Here is a 17713-nt window from a genome sequence, read left to right on the forward strand (position 1 = left end):
TCATTTAAAAAAAAATAGTAGGAAGGAAGTGAGCTTTCTTGAATTTCAGGTTCTTTTTTAAATGAGTCAGCACAGTCTAATCTATACTGTGATTAAGTGCCTCTAGCCAGGAGGTTTAGAGAAGAAACAAACACAGTCTTGTTAGTGCCCTTCCTCCACCCTGTGGTGCCTTTTCTGTGCCGGCTGTTCCTGCCGGCCTGGCTGATGTGTGCCCAAAGGCACGCGCACCCTCGCACACGCATGCCCGGCCTGTGCCCTCTGCGTGTGACAGGGCCACGCAGAGCTGCTGCCCGGCCTGCTCAGAACTTGAGAGCTCTCTAAATACTATGTTCTTTGTTGCCATAACACTGGGAAAATAGTAGGGGATACTGCATTATAAATATAGCTGAAGCCTTGGGGAATAGGAACATTTCTTAAGGGTCTGAAGAGATGGCAGAGCATAATTCTCATAAATAAATGGGGACATAACTACTAAATGCTGACTGGATTTCTGCCTGCTGTGGCACTCCAACTTGCTAGACAATTATTATACCAAGGGATTACCTTTTAACAGAGCGCAGTTATCTTTTCTGTTTGGTTTTCTCATTTTGCTATTCACATAAGCCAAGGGAAATGCAAAGTGTTCTAATGGGTCATGGGTCTTTCTACTGAATAAGCTCTAGATTTATTTAGAAGGGTTTTGTGCAGTACATTCTGTTTACAGCTGGAGGAAGGTTGAAAGTGAGGAGAGAATTTGACAGGTCTGTTTTACAAAGCTGCCACAATGATGATGTGAAATGGGGAAACAGACAGATAAATGTCATGTTGAACTGAGATCTGAATGACAGTCCCATAAAATCTGTAAAAGAAATCAGGCTCCCTCTGTTTCTATCAGAATAAGGAGCATTGACCTTTTACCTCTGCCTCACCTGCCTGAGCTTGCCAATCTGACAGCTGCAAATGGTGTTAAATGTACCCACAGAGTTGCAATGTAGTGATTAAAAATAAAATACTACTTTGTCATCTTTACTGTCTTTTACAAGACCTCTGTTTACTGTACATACTTTGCAAGAGTTAAATAACTGCCAGTGTTATGTGGTCTAAATTCCAAAATAGTGGAAAAAAGGAGACTGTATATACTGAAAAAAAAATTCTGAAGACATTCAGATGAGTAACAGATGGCAAGAGAACTCAAAGGTGACAGGCAAGGGAGGAAACTATATTGCTGGAAAATAACTGGAGAATGGTTAAGTCAGAGGGAATTAGAGAGATAATTTTATCTCTGACAGCTGGCAGAAAATAGACCAAGAGAGATGAGAAAAGGCAAAGAGTGAGGGAAAGGGGTGGTGGAACGTGCACGTGTGTGACTGCTTTTAATCAATGAAGAAAAAGGACTGGTAAAGAGTGAGAAGAGATGAATGAGGAATAAATTTTGTGTTCCTTAGAGTTTGTTTCTCTATAGAAGTATGTTTTTCCAGTCCATTTTGTGAGAGACTGAAGAGAAACATGTAGACAGTAGAACACAGATAGTGACAGAACTCATGTGGATAACTATCTTGTCTTTATAACCTTCCTAAATCCAAGGCTGATGACTTGCTAAGCTCCCATTGTAAATTTCAGTTGGAAAATACTACTCTTATTTTTCAAAACCCCAGAGACAGTAATATTCAATGCAGGTGAAATGATCCCTACTTAAGCTCCTATTATTTCTAGGTCTTGTCTCAGTTCTGTTGGCTCAGTATGAGTAAATCACCAGCCAGGGACCACATTGATTTTGACATGATCTTGTAAAATCAGGGCTATTGCGTGTGAAGCATTCAGGATCAGGATACTGCTGAAAGGTGAAAAGTAGCAGGTAGTGTAGGTTCATAATCTGGCATTTTAGGAGGATGTCCACCTCAGCCTTGCTCAGTCAGACCTTGGACTCCTTCAAGCACAGAGTTTCCACAGCCCCGGAACAAACTGTGCTGGCGTTTGATTTATGGGAATGATGTTTCAATGATGTTCAGCCCTGTGATGGCTGCATTGTGTGGTACAGCCCTGACATTTGCAATATTCTGTCATCTAAATGCCAGTCACCTCTTAAGAGCTTCTGCAAAGAGTTACACTGTGGGGAAGTGTAGAGTGCTGAAGAGAAAGAGTAGTGAGATTCATTGTTCTACACCACAAAATATGAAGGATATCATTCTGATAAGAGGTCTCTGAGGAATTGCAGCATGGGTGGGCTGAGGCAGGCTGAAGGTCAGCAACTCTCTGCCTGTGGTATTTTGGAGACCTTCTGTTTAGAACAGTGTTTTTCCATAAAATAAGTAGGCAAGAAGGTGCTCGCTTTCAGCAGAAAAGGTGAGACGGTGGCCCTCAGGTGCTGAGAGCTGTTGGTAGGATGGAAAATGTTCTGTACCTGCCCTGCCTGATCTATTTGGGTTATAAAGTTTTCAGGGGAAAAGACCACCTTTCTTGCTGCATACTCAGTAAAACAGATCCACCATGGTCTTTGGCTGTTACTGTAATAAAAAAGATGATAATATTTGCTCATAGAGAGTAGGCTGGTTTTGTTGGGGTTTGGGTTCTTTTTAAAATCAGCTTATGATTTTCCCTCAAAGTTCCTGTCAGCGAACTCTGAAGAAAGCTTGTAAGTTATGTGGGAGAGCAAGTTCACCTGAGCACTGAGACCTCTCATCCAGCCCTGTTTATCCTTTCTCCTCACCTAATACTGTCTAATTATCATTAAAGTTGTTATAACTCCCTTTGGCAATCCTCGAGTTCCTCCTGACATGTAAAATCTATTCATTAGCATGGTGTATGGATAAGTGAAGCAGTAACTGTGGGGGAAAAAATGAGTTTTTATATTTATGTGACTAATAAGTGGCAAAGCACTAAATACCATTAAGGATCTCTGCTTTCAGGAAAACTGGATATTTTCTTCTCTTGCTAGCTCAGTTTCTCTGACCTTAGGCAGCTTGTTTCACCTCTGTATATTAAATTAACTGTAAAGACAGGTTAATAATCTCTATCAAATTCTACTTTGTTGACATGATAAGTGTATAGAGGAAGTCATGTTGAAGTTTCATAGTTTTAAATTATATTGGAAAGTGATAGAAGTCAGAAAATAAACTGGTCAGTATAGCATCAATTTGTTTTTTCCTTCTGAATCTGTATTCTTGCTCCCAAACGGTATTTAAGAACATTTGAATGCTTTACTTTGCAACAATTTGCAAAATGCCAAAACTGTTAGCCCACACTTTTCCTCTAGAAATTCCTTGATTCCAACATCATTGAGAATATCAGTGCTTACTGAATTCTATATTGTGTTTGCTAATTTTTTTTGTCTTCAACATGCGCTGTGACTCATTTGCTGCATGTTTTTAAAGCCCTGCTTTGAATAATAACTTGTGAATTTTCTTTTTGCTTTTTTTCCATGGCACTTACTACTGCAGGAACTCTGCTGGGAACCAGTGTTTGAATGTTTAGTTTGGAAACCTGAAAAATGTTTCTGTTCCAAGTTGCTGTTTTTTAGAGAACAAAATTTTGAATTTATATTTTGGAAGAACTAGAGGAGATGTGTGTCTATGTGTTTATACAGACACATCTTATTATATTTATTATATTATATTATGAGTTTATTATATTAAGGTTTCTAACTGCCTTTCATCCTTACACTTACTCCTGTCTGTCCACTTTTACTGAGGAGACAGTAAAGGAGAGTAAGGAGAGGAGACGTTTGTACTTGAAGATATACAGGCTTTATTCATATCCACCTTTTTTTTGTGCTGGTATCACTTCAGTCCCTTTGACTCTGGACACAAATCCACAACTATTGTTCTTTTCTAAATTTAGAAGAGTCTTCCAAAATAAGAACTTCTTCCTTCAAAAAATACAGCAGTTTGGCACACAATCCTTAGCAGACAGTCTCTGCCTGTGAGAGTGGAACTCATTAAAATCAAAATTTACAGTATTAAAATGGGGCATTCTATGAGTTCCAGCAGTACAAGAGGTTCTTATGGATCCTGTGTCAAGTTTGACTCTTCTTGGAAAAACACATTCCAATAGATGTTAGCTCCAGTTCTAGGGAAGGACACACAGTCTGGCTGAAAGGCAAGCCTAATGAAGACCTGCATATTTCATGACACATCATGTGCTGCTCAGGTGCAGAGGCAAAAATTCAATCCTTTACAAGTGAGTCTGCCCAAACTGGAGCAGAGGTAGCTATTTTGCATCCCGCCAAAGTGTGTTTGATCTTAGAAGTTATAGAATATTTGTTTTATGACTATGAGAGTGCCAAGAAATTCTTTGAAGCAAAGTCTGTAACCTCCAAGGCTGAGATGGAATAGGATGAAACAGGAAAGTTACTGGAAGATGATATTGTTAAAAAAACCCAACAAAGCTCCCTAAACTCGAACCCAACAACCTTCCCCTCCAACTCTTTTTAAGCTTTCTTCTTTTAATTATATTGCCTGTCATGACTCTAATTCTTTAAATTAATTATGGTGACTGATATGAAATCTAAAATACCTTTTCCAATGTACATATGATATGATGGATTGTGATTAATTGAAATATACAGATCTGAAGTTTGATAGCTTATGAAGTACAGTTTGTGATACAGCCTCAGCTTCCATTTCTTTATTGAATTGTCTTTCAGAATGTCATTAGAGTGTTAGACCCAGAGGGAGACCATATAAATGACAGATCACTGCTGAATGAAATTCCAAGTTTTTCTTTCTTCCTTCCAGACTGAGGTAGCATATTGCACTACCTTGCCTGTTTTTACAGGCAGAAAGAAACAGTGGCAAAATTTTTTGATTTAAAATGAAATTTGTGCTTGCACAGTAATGTCTTTGCTGTACTGTCCCTTTGTGGGCTTGCCCGGGTAGCACACTATGTAAGTGGTGGCTGAAATTATTTAATAGGAACATGTACACCAATCCCTGTGAGGGGTTTCTGGTTTTGTTCCTTGCTTTTGGCTATTGAATCCATCCCCCTGCAGTCAGTTGTGTGACACCATGCTGGAAATGTTCTGTAGAGGGAGGAGCTTGGTGACCAGAAACAACTTCAAGTCCCTTTCCTATGAGATTCTGGGCAGTTCTGTGAGAGACCTTGATAACTTCAGCAATTTGATTAAATCTTGATTAACCCTACTTCCAAATAAGCCTATAATGAGAGTGTGGGATTTTTTGCTCTGGTGTGGTGTCTCTTTTTTCCTTTTTAATTTTTTTAAATTGCCTTAAGTAATGTGCAGTGGGAGCAGTATCTATAATTGTGCTTTGTACAGAACCTGGAACGGTCATTCCCAAATCCTGAAACTATCTTCAATAAGATAGAAATAAGATATTTAGGACCTGCAAATAAAGTCGTGAAACTGAATTTGCTGCTGCTTTTAAGCCAATCTGAGCCCCCCTTTTTACCTTTGCAGTTATCTCAGGCATTATAGATCTCTTCTGTGTATGAAAATCTAATAGTTACTGTCTTTTATTCCTTTTCTGTACCACTACAGGCAACTAGTCAGGATTAATATGAATACTGAACATAACTGTGCTGCTTTTTAAAGATCAGAGATGATGAAAGGGGTTGTCTGAAAGCAACTCGATGGGCAGAGCTGTTAAGAACTTTCCTCAAGTTGCTGATGAGCACTCAGGGCTTTAAACCAAGAGAAAGAAACAGAAATGTGCCAGGGCTTGGCAGAAAAATCCCTGATGCTAAAAGTACCGATACAAAAGGACTGATACCTTGTAAAACTGCAGTGTGCAGGACAGGCCATGGAACCGTGCCAACTCTGATAATCTATGCAAGATTATGCTTGATATTTGGAGAAAAAGATAAGTAAACAGCAATATTATATCACAAGAATTTGTAGGACGTGTGCAGCCAGGAGAAGAGGTTTGGCAATCCAGCTGTTAGCCCCAAGGAATTCCTCATGGGAACAGCACTGTAGGAGAATATGAACAGTATTGCACAGATAGCAAAAGATATATTTATTAATTTGAAGCTGAGGATGCTGACACCTAATCATTCTCATTATGAAATGGAATCAGCACACACAAAAAAAAGCAGTGGTCAGTGGGAACACAAAAAGGTAAAATTTTGTTCTCAGGAAGAGGGTTTGTGAAGTAATGGGGAATGGTAATCTATCTTTACAAAAACAAAAAAGCATTCAGTCATTTTTTTGAGGAATTTTTTTCTCCACTGACTGCACAGTGTCAATTGTCCTGTAAATGTCTGGTTGTTCATTCCCTATTTAATCACATTTTCAGGGTAGAAGTACCCATGATAGGTTTTAAATCTACCAAATCTTCAAATTCTTTGATTAGGGGTACACCAAGACAGATTTCAGAAGATGATCTTGAAATCCCCTTTTGAGCAAAGAAGTGCCAAATAAAATGAGTTTGACATTATTCAGTGGTACCACAGTTTGTGATTCAGGGAAGTATTTTTAAAGGTAGAAATTAAAATTAACAGAATGTTTTTGATCTGAGAACAAGTAAAAATGTTACACGTTACTCAGTTTTAGAACTGGTTTAGAACGACTAAATGTTGGTCTCAGCAAACAAACAAAAACTGGAAAAATTTTGTTAACAGACCCCAAAAAACGAGGTTAAATGAATTAATTCACATCAGTTACCATGAGAATGCTGGATAATGTAAATTGCTTTATATAACTACAAATTTCTGTCAAGTGGCATAGAAACACAAAACTATATGGGACATACTTTACTGAACATTTGCTGGGTTTAATAAACAGAGGAATAAAAGGATGTAAAGTTGCAGGTATTAATATATTAGTATGAGAAAGGAACGTGCATGGAAATACAGCCATATGAAACAAGAGGTATGTGAATTATCCCTGGAAACAAGAATCTAAAAATGGACATTTATAACCTAGGCATTGAATGAAGCACCACAGTAACCAGTGGTGCTCAGTGACATAAGGAGCTCAGTATTTCTTGTATCTGAGCTGTAATTTCAATGCCTCTGCAGGCACTGCAGATCTTTTTAGATCTTCCTAATTCACCATGCAAAAGAGGAATTTCCTGTCTAATCTTATCCCCATTTAAATTTTTACATAGGATCATTAGTAGGGTTAGCTGTAAGGTGTTTGTCTCATTAGTGTGTTGCTGAAAGAACTTAACCTCAGGAGTTGCAGTTTTACTCTACATTAAAATGTTATGCAAATTCCCCATCTCACTTAGGGTATCGGAGTGAAGCACCCAATGCTGTTTTATTATTCCTAACTCACTTTTGACTTGTTTTACTAGGCTTTGGGCTCAACAGGCCCAAAAGTAATTAAATGCTTCCTTTGTGCCATTTGGAAAATCCTTCATTAGCAGTGTTAGCTTCCTTCAAAATTAATGCTGTGCACATCAAATTGACCACAGGAAAAAACCCATAAAATTCCCTCTTTAAAGTGAAAAGAGAGTGGGAATTCTTCTGCTTCATGGCACTATCTTAAGCTTAACCTGTTAATATCTTTCTCATCCATTAGAGAGGGGACTATTAGACACCTCTTGTTCCAGGTTAGTCTGGGGTCTTCACGGATTTATTATGAAGAAAATTATAGTGCTTGAAGAGGTCAGAAGGTTGGGTGAGGATTTAGGAAAGGAGATATAACACAGTACCAGTGCTAATGTTAAACCAAGCTACTGCTGTTGAAGGCGGTTGTGTTCCTTGAGCAACCAAAATTCTTCACAGGAGCCTGTCCTCCTCCCCACCACTAAACTGTCAACGTGTGACTGTCATCTTCCAGGTATTTTGTTGTAATTAACAGATCAATATCTCCATGACTTGATTACTGATCCTCCCTTCTTCTGTGACTGCACTGGCTTTAGGAAGAAGACTAGTTAAAGACAAGATATCTGGTTTGGAAATTCCTTGAAAAGCCCATTGAGGTGCTTGATGTTTAATATATTGCTTCCTCTTGACCTTGCAGCAGCTCCTGGAACACAGCTGAACAAAAGAACTTTAGAAGATGTATTTTTTAAGATGTGGTCCTTCAAATCAGTGGGACTGATGTAGTCTGCAGAATTTCTGAAATCCTTCTGGAGAGCTTTCCTATGGGTTTGAGTTCTACCAACTCATGGAAAAATTGACATTGACCAATGATTCTGAGTGGCCTGGCTTATAGGATATAAATATGTTAAAATAATACAGGAAAAGGTAGCAAGAATATTTCATTTGAGATCAGTGAGAGATATAAAACTTTAAAACTAGATTTACAGCTGTTTGGATACATCTAACTAGTGTATGGTGAGCTTTAGCTGGTAGTTTGTGTTTGTGTGCCAGTGAAAATTTGAAAAGATTATTTTCCAGTGCAATTCTATCAGATTTATGGCAATTATAGTCTCTGGTAGCAGAGCATAGTAAAAAGCTAAAGAAAAGTAGGATGAATGCTTGTTTTCAACCTTCTTAAATAGGAACAAGTGAAATAGTTTGTATAAAATAAAAGCCAGAGTGAAGATGGTGGCAAAACCCCCTACTAAATAATCCTGTAATGTAAAGCTCTCCTATGAGGTCTTGCCTGTAATGACATTCACATCTGCTTGTGAAGATAGGTTGTCCAAACAATAGAAAGATTTTCTGCCAAAAGGTTTCCAAATATTTTGGAAACTGTAAAATAAACAGCTCCTCAATCCCATAAAGTTTCTATTAGGTAGTCTTCTTCTTTAGATTAATAAATTATAAAATTTGAATCTACAATGAAGGCTAATAAGCCTCGGTAAGATCAGCATGACTTTTCCTCTTGAATGAGTTTATGGTCAAGTAATAGGCACTGTTATGACAACATAGCACATTGAAATAATGCTTGAAGGAGCCCATTAAATTGAAAAGCTATTTGGGTACTTAACTATTTGATCCATAGAGCAAACTTTTCATCACAGTTTATTGAGGATTATTTATTGGGGAGTCAGAAATTTCTAATAAAGCCAGTGACAGAGCAGTGCCATGAGAAAGTAAATTTTCTGTTAGAAGCATAAGGTTGCTGCTGTAGGAAAACAGTGACCATTTTTCTTAGTTATTTGGTCTTATTTATTATTTAGTTTTGAATTAACTGGAGTAACATAAGACTTAAGTATGAGAGCCCCCTCAGTGCACAGAGCTGACTGATGTACAGTGGCAATCACAGCAGAAAAGAAAAATGTTGGCCTGGGTAAAAGAAAAGGATAAAGCATATAATATTATGCTTTGGAAAACACAGATGAGATTAGCACCACTTCAATATTAATTTCTCTGCAAATATGGAGGGGTTTGGTGCAGAATTCTATTCCCAAAATCTAAGTCAGGGCCAAGTTTGAGCTCTTGGCTCCCGCAGTTGCTCTGGCAGCTCACATTGACCTTCCATACTAAAACCTCAGGAATTGCAGTTGTATCTTCTCATCCAAATCTTTTGGGGGTGCATAGGTATTAGAAGGCTGGAATTTTAGTGGGTTGGAAAAGTGTAAGATAAAAAATCTAATAGTATGGATTTTCATGATATTGCCAGCTAATGGTCATGGATCATACTTTCCTTGAGGCAGAAATTATAATTTGACTTCAGTGCATCAAACAAGGAAGGTTTTGTTTTATTCCTTTTGAACTGCCCTTGGTTTGATCATTGATTGAGTTAAAATTTAGTGTTGTCATCCATTTAAGTAATAATGATGCACTTTAATTTACTGCCATGTAAACTCAAAGGCATGTGAATGTCTGAAGAGGAATAAGTAAAATAAAATTTAGGACAGAAACAAAAAGCATATTGACATATCCTAACAGTCTATGAATTAAAATAAGAGTAGTCAAAAGCAATTTTTTATTTTTAGCAGGAAATTAGGGGAAATAACCTATTATTGTTTAGTCTTAGATAGTGTTACTAGAAAATTGATAAATATTTGTGTTTTTCTTCTGTACTCACCCTTTGCATCCTATCAAAGCTTTTGTCTCTGATTTTAGGTTCTTCAGTTTGGCATATTTTGAGAATTATCATAGATTACCAGGTTGGGAGGGACCTCAAGGATTATCTGGTCCAACTTCTCACAAAAACATGATCCAGACAAGATGGCCCAGCACTCAGTGCAGCTGCATCTTATAACTGTCACATGCTTGGGAATCTACCACTTGCCTGTGGAAAATATTCTGACAGCTGATTATTCTCACTGGGAAATTTTTCTCTCGTGTCCAATCAGAATGTCCCTGGGAGGAACTTGTAACCATGTAATATGTTTTCCATGTGATTCCTCATAAAAAAGGAATCACCATCTTCCTTTTCTTCTTTCTTCCTAAATCTTCTTTGTAGCCACCACTTTAAAGACTGAAAGTCCCTTAAGCCTTCTTTTCTCCAGGCTGAACTTCCCAGTTCCCTTAGGCTTTCCTCACACGGCAAACTTCCCAGTTCTTTAATCATCTTTGTGGCTCTTCCCTGGACCCTCTTCAGCCCATCCATGTCTTTTTAGCATATTGGGGACCAAAACTGAGCATAGCATCCCAGGTGTAGCCTGAGAAATGCTGAATGGGGTAAGGACTTCTTTAGCTTGCAGGTGATGCATTGTACACTGGGATGCTCAGGTCTCTTTCCAGAGTGCCGCCCCCAGCCCGGCAGATCTCAGGTTAGAAGGTTTAAAAATGTTTTGTGAACACTTTGCTTTGCTTAGTTGCTACCAGATGCTTCAGCCCAGTAAACACCTGTTTGAAAGATATAAAATCTTGCGGGGAAGAAATTGTGGGGTTTAGTAGTGATTTGATGGTTTTGCTAAGACCTGCTGGAATGTTTGTATGTAGATTTGGCAAACAAAAGTAATTCAGAGGAATTTCTTTACCTGCAAAGTATATTACAGAAGTACCAAACCTCTCCTATTTCCTGTGAATCCTTTATGAACTAGTGCTATTTCTGTGGTTCACCTACACTTTGCTTTTCTCGTGTCTTTTAAAATTTATCTTTAGTCTTTGTGTACTCTATCTACTGGGCTGAAAGTTTTGAAAAGGTGGAGGGCTGGCATTGTGCTGCACTTTAACTAGTTGGGATATTTTTTGTCACCCTAAGTACAGTTTTATATGGGAATTTTGGTTTTACTTATTGTCAGATCCTAAAGATGTTAGTGTATGGTGCCCACACCTTTAAATAATAAAACTCTTATATTTGTTTGCAGATACTTTAATCTGTTGTTAATAAACTTGAAAGAATAGAGTCTTGTCTAATAAACACATCAAACTAATGGGGACCAAAGCAGTTCAGAAGAGTGTTTGTTGTTTGGTGTTTAGATTTCAGTCAAAATTAATCAACAATGGAAGGGGCCTGCTGTATTTATTAGCGACACAAATTCTGTGATTCAGTGCCAGGTCCCTTTGACTCGTTCCAGTGTATGCTGGCAGGGATACAGGACTGATAAATACTTACATCCTTGTGACTGGGAAAGAAAGAGGGGAGGGGGACAGAGCTGAAAAAACAGATCTCACAGTTGGCATGGATTCCTTGAGAGCCATTTTGAATGTCTTTCAGAGTGAGCTCGCTTGTAAATGGGAAGTCATTGATTCAGGAACAGTAGAGGCTTTTTTTCTTTGTGAAACCTTCAGCTTTGCAGATGGCTGGCTGCATAAGCCTGCATGGTTTTGTTCTCATTTCCCCTCCTAGGATACTCACTTTCCCCAATTTTAATTTTCATTCTCTTTTGCTTTTTATTGAATTTCTTTAAGAGATGCAGTTATTGAAAGGAGAAATGCTATTGCAGACATGCTCCTCCTTGGGAACTTCTGTAATGGTCTAAACCATCTCTTGGCAGAGAAAGTGAAGGTGTTTGAACTCTGGATGTTTAGTTTTTAAGTTCCATTTGTGAATTCAAGGCAAATTATGGCTCATTTTGAGGAGGGTGAAAATAAATGGCTATCATCAGAAATGTTTCCATCAAATCAATTGAAAATCCTTATTGTTTCTCTTTGCTCCAGCCACTTGTGAAACTGGAAATACAGAGGTCCCACTCATGAGGATTCTCTGTCCTGCAAAATCGGGGGAGTTTATTTTCCCTGATATTTGCCGGTGGCTTGCACTTGGCTTCTGGAACCCTAAATTCTGAGTCTACAAAGTAAAAACACTCCAGTTCTGAACAGAAGCATGTTGAATTTCTTGTAAGAATTACTTAGTGGTAAACTGTGCAAGGAAACAAGTTTCAGCATGTTGCTCATGCACTGCTGGAATTTCAATAATGTTATCTCCGGGACTAGTAGTTGCACTTGATACTGATAAGTAAACCAGTCAGGTCACAGTACCTGCTGCAAATTCTTGTTCTTGACATGACACTTGCTGTTTTACAGCTTTGAACCCAATTTTCTTTTTCTACTGGTCAAATGACTCCTGAAAGTTCAGGATGCTTTCCGAGGAGAGGAGCTTTCAGTAAAAGGGACTTCTGAAAAGGCAATTTGAACACAGAGAATTCAGCTATTGATTACAGGAAAAGCAATGATGCAGGGGGAAAAATTATTGTGGCAGTATTGCTGTATGTCACTCTAATGACAGCCTCTGCTGTCACTCTTTGGTCTAGTTCTTTGTGTATTGTCACATGAAGAGAGTGTGCAGTGATTCTCCCTGTTAGATAGAAATGGTCTGGGAGAGTGCAGAATTATCCTCCACGGGACTGTGTGTGTGACTTTGTCTCAGGGGAGCCCTGCCAATAACTGCTCTGCATCAGTGGCTGTGCTTTTGTTGTGGGTTTTCTCTCCTCAGAGAAAACCTGCACTGAAAAGGGAATAAATGAGCTCTTGTCACTTGAGAGATGCCTCTAACAGTGTTGGTGATTTTCTGTCTTACAGAATATTGATGTGCAGCTTACCCCTGTGATTACAACAAATCCCACTCTTACTTCTTATCATTTCTAGGAAAATACAGAAAACACAGACTTCCTTCAGAAAGTGGGAGGCTGCCTGTGAGGGAGTTGAGTGGGTGGAATTACTCACAAAGATAGTTCAGTACCTTACATAGTTGCCTTGGGTATAATTTGGGCATCTTCTAATTTGAGAATATTTGTCATATGTTCCTCCCCCTCTTTATTGCCATTCTAATTGGTATTCTCTTAGGTATTGAGTGAAAGTAATGTTTGGTGAACAAGTAGTTCAGGAGAGGACAATTATGATTCAGAATATGAGCTATGTAAGAATTACAGTTTACATTTGTTTTTCAAAGCTATTTAGAAAATGATCTAGGAGAATCATCTTTATGATATATGTTGTTCAACAAATCTTCAATGTCTTCTCCGGCTAAAATATCCATTCCAAGCTGTTCCGAGTTTTTGAGGCTATGAAATTTATGGCTCTGTGGTATCATATCCTTGTGTTGATTATCTGAGTGTAACTGAGTGATTAAAGTCCTGACTTTGAGGTGAACGTTTTAGTTCAATTTTGGCTAATACATAAAAAATACTTGTATAAAAGTTTCCTTTCCTACCACCATGGTTTTGAATAAACTCATTTGCTAAAGCAATTGTGGAAAGTGGTTATTAGAGATCATTTGGTCTTTGCCCTAAGTATTTGCTGTCTTTTCCCTTCCCACTGGTGTTCCTGTTTAGCTGATGCCTACAGAATGACCACAGAGTTTCATTACATGCACAGCAGCTATAAAGGACTATGTTCCCAGAATGGGCAGGAGCAAGCTTGCCAGAATATTCAGCAATTTCCCTCAGATCCTGCTGTTACTGACAGATGGCATTACAACTTAGAAATACAGTTTACATGCTCTTTTTCACTTGTTTTCCCTTCAGATCATTTGGGTTCTCTCAGAAAATTCCATTTTGGTGAAACAAGGGTGGGTTATGAAACTGTTTCCACCGAAGTGTTCAGCAGACACAGAGGAAGTGCCTTTTTATCACTAGGAGGCAAAATAATTTCTGAATATTTTTGAAGTGTGGAATCCTTGTGGTGTTTAGGCAGTAGGAAAAAGAAAACTCATAATGTGTTTTGAGTTAAATTTTTGTCCCTAGAATCTATTTTTATGGATTTTTTTTCTTCCTAAATTAGGAAGAAATTGAACTTCAAGATCTTCTGAAAAATGGATTTTTTTCTTTTACCTGACATCTGTCCTGAGCATTTACTGTATAATGTTGAAAACTGGCTGGCCCTTGATCTTTCTAGTAACACTGCTGATGAGGTTGCTGTTTGTGCCAATTAAAGTGGTGATTTTTGGTTATGTAGAAGCATTCAAAGGTAACTATAATCCGTCACTTACCTTATTTTATACCAGTTATCAAAATCTTAACTTATTATCTCCATTAACATAGCTTTTGTCTCATGCAAGACAAAGGTGTGGGAAAAAAGAAGTAGGAGTGTCATATCCTCAAATCACTTCCTTTTTTCTGTCTCAAGCTCTGTCATTGTCCTTCAGTGTTTATTTGGTTGATGGAATGTCACCCTTACTTACCTTCTCTCAAGTACTTCCTTTGGAAAAAATGAAACAACTGGAAGTTCCACTGGTGTGGACGTTGCCAATGGCACCTGCTGGCAACAGACCTTGGCCAAAAGCCTGACTTTACTAGTTGCTTCTAAGTACTGAACTCCTCACCCCATGATTGTACTGGAAATGAACCTGATGAGGAAAAACATAGTTTGGCTGGTAACATCTCTTGGAGGGGTCAGCCTTGTGGTGCATTGGGGTAGAGTGGGAAGTCTCTGATGTTGGTTTAATGATTAAATTACAGGAACGAAGAACACGGAGGAGCTGTGTGAATAGAGAAGGAAAATATCTTCAGGGGAGGCCACCCATGCCCCACCCTAGTGTTGGCGACATTCTTTGTGAATGCCATTCAGGGAAGCCCCCTTCACTATGCTTAGCCGCCATAAAGCTCCTCATTAAGCAACGTCAGAAGATGTGGTAAGGCATTCTTTATTTCATTTTAATAATATCGGTTTTATTTTCTTTTCAGCAAGACTGAAAGCTTTTTTATTTTATTGTCTGGTATTTGCGAAAGGAAGTGTTGGGTGCTCCAATTATATACTAGTTGCTGAAATACCTCTTTTGCTTTTATGGGACTGCAGTTAACAAAAAAGCAAGTTTAAACAATTAATTTCATCCATTTTCTTCCTGGACTTATATCATAGGTCTTTCTCTGCCAGAAAGGGTGGGGGAGCAGAGCAGGAAGGAAATGAAGCTATGGAACAGGCAGACACGAGGTTTAATAATCCAGGTTTTGGGTGTCCTGCTACCCATGGAATCTGCAGCTCTAAGTCAGATATCCAGGCTTCTAATCAGCTTGAGGCTGGGATCCGAGTGGATCCAGCTGCAAGGAAAGTAACTTGCTGACAAAAGAGGTAGTTAGAGATGTCCAGGATAAAGACATGGACTTAGGCCAAAGGGAGGGAGTAAGGGAGACACCATGAAGGTAATCATGTGGTATCCAAGTGTCCATTGAATGCTGGCATATTTGTACAGAGCAGAACCATCAGAGGAGAAGAAACAGATTTTAGAACCAGGAAGAACCATGATCATCTAGAGATGCAGGTTCAAGTCCTGGCTCAGAACTGGGTAAGAGATACAGAAACAAGCTTTTCCAGCTGTCATGGGTAGCCAGGTTAATGGATTGTATTTAACTCCTAATTTGGGGAATGCAGTTTTTCTAGACTATATGGCATGCATGTTAGCTGAAAGGAAGAATAAATGCATTTAGCCCAGCAACTGCTAGGGTTTGCATGAGAAATCAGATTTACTGGGGAGGAAAAAGGTTTGAAGGTTCTTGTTGGAAGCAAAAAGCCTCTGGTTGTTTCAGGACCATCTAGTAGTATGTGAAATAAGAGTTTGCCATGCTATATCAGATCTTCCACTGAGAAAAAAACCCAGCTACAAAACCAGATCTGGATGGGAAACATTATTGTGTAGCAGAGAAGAGCAGTATCTGTAGCAAGGGAATGATGCAGGGTGTGTTGGTTAAGTGTTGGCCTGAGCTACTCTGGCAAAATGAATCTTTGCAATTAGTTGGGCTTTGTTGTGTGCACCTTCAGGCAGCTGGGCTGGGAGGAGTCGAGAGCAATGTGTGAGTCAAGGGTGGAACCAATGTGTGTGTCCATACACAAATGGAGGGTTTTTTCCCTCTTACCAGTGGGAGGAATGGAATACAAGCATGGAGGTAACAGTGTATCTGACTCATGCCAAAGGAGTCACCCATCAGTTGGATAGATTCTGTCACATTTCCTTTGTGAGTGTTCAGGGCAATAATGTATGACCTGCCCACAGTTTTTTCAATATCCAAAAAAGTGATTCTGCATGACACATGTTGGAACAATACAAGGGATTTTAAGTAAGGCTGTTTTGGTACCTTTTGGTCATAAAGGTAAAAATGTTTCCAGAATAATTGCCTGACAAAACAAAAGTCAAAGTTTTGCTTTTGCTATAAAGGCTCTAATACTTAAATATGTATTTTTCTCTCTTTAAACCATGCAAGTTCCTAAACATGCAGGCATCTAAACCACTTTAGTGAGGTTAAATAAATCATGATTGTCAATGACAGTAATTACTGGGTTTGAAGGGTGATGACTTCAAAATAAACCCTTATTTTTCCAAGCATCAGAGCTTGAAATATGTGCATCTTTCCATGCCAATAGCAAGTATGTTAGCATCCTGATTCATCCTCCTCCATACAGCCTTTGCCTTTTTGTGTTTCACAGGCAAGGGTCAGTGGAAATAGGTAAGCTGGAATATTGCCCTAAGGAATTTTCCATGCACCATGTGTTATTAGAATTTGTGTCTGAACTTTTAATAGAACAAAAACATGTATATATATAGTAAGAGATCCTAGCTGAGCTTCTTAACCCAGGTGCATATGTTCCTACCTCTGCTCCGGACAAATGAAAGTGAATGCCCTCTCCAGTTATTAAAATGATGAAAGATACAGAGTTCTGGGAGATGATCAGGGTTTATTGGTGTTGTATGTTGAACTCAGAGACATATTGCAACTCAGAGGCTGCCATGGCACCTGTACACTCTACTAGTAGGTTACCACTGGCTGCTTGTCCCGTAGCAAGTATGTGGTTCCTCATTACTTTTTGTGGAGGTCCTTTTGCCAGCTGAGACCTGCTGGCTTCAGCTGAATGTGTTATCTCCATATTTGTGTCAGACTCGCAGTACCCAGAGGCTGTAGTGTCTTTTTGGAGGTGGGGCTGGTTTTTTTCCTGTGGGTGATAAGCAGTGCAGGAATCGTGAGCTCAGACAATAGCTAGAACTTGTCATGTGGCAGTCAACTGGATGAGGCTGCTGAGGAGGGGATGTAACTAAACAAAACCAATAGATTTAACTGAGTAAGGAAATGTTTAACTTCCAGATGTTTAAACTGTAATCCCTCTGACGAAAACTCCTATCCTCCCGTATTTAGAATGGATGGGAAAGCAATGTGCTGTGCCTGTCTGGCTATCCGTGTGCCACTGCAACATGCCAAGGAGCAGCAGAGGTTGTGCCATTGTTTCTCTCTGAAAGGGAATTAATAACTTTTTCCTTCAAGTGAGTGTGTGCTAGAAGATGCCAGAGCTATGTCTTTTGCATTTTAAATTAAACTAAAAAGTGTCATTACTAGGTAACTCTGAGGTAAAACTGAAAATATCTGTAATGAGCCCACACATCCTAATTCATCATTAAAATATGTCTCTGCAAGCAGCAAACAGTCAGGCAGAAATCTCTCCTGTGTCCAGGGAGGAATTCCCCCAGCACAGAAAGTCCCTACACATGGTAAAGGGCTGCTACTGCCAAATTTAAGGCATCTGTGCAATAAGTGTTGGAATGGGGAACATTCCATGGGCTGGT

At 38.9% G+C, this 17713-nt stretch overlaps 1 long non-coding RNA gene across 9 annotated transcripts in view; it reads left to right on the forward strand.

The window, feature by feature from the left end:
• The window catches only part of LOC134559934 (uncharacterized), a 163036-nt gene that overhangs the window by 20130 nt on the left and 125193 nt on the right, over positions 1-17713 (forward strand). For 8 of the 9 annotated variants that reach the window (XR_010082628.1, XR_010082630.1, XR_010082629.1 and 5 more), the window contains exon 2: positions 14625-14797. This is a non-coding gene — a long non-coding RNA (uncharacterized LOC134559934). Of the gene's footprint in view, positions 1-14453; positions 14540-14624; positions 14798-17713 lie in introns of those variants that run through there. The other variant, XR_010082631.1, reaches the window with a different exon arrangement.

Source organism: Prinia subflava, chromosome 18 (assembly GCF_021018805.1).
Source record: "Prinia subflava isolate CZ2003 ecotype Zambia chromosome 18, Cam_Psub_1.2, whole genome shotgun sequence".
NCBI classification, from domain to species: domain Eukaryota; kingdom Metazoa; phylum Chordata; class Aves; order Passeriformes; family Cisticolidae; genus Prinia; species Prinia subflava.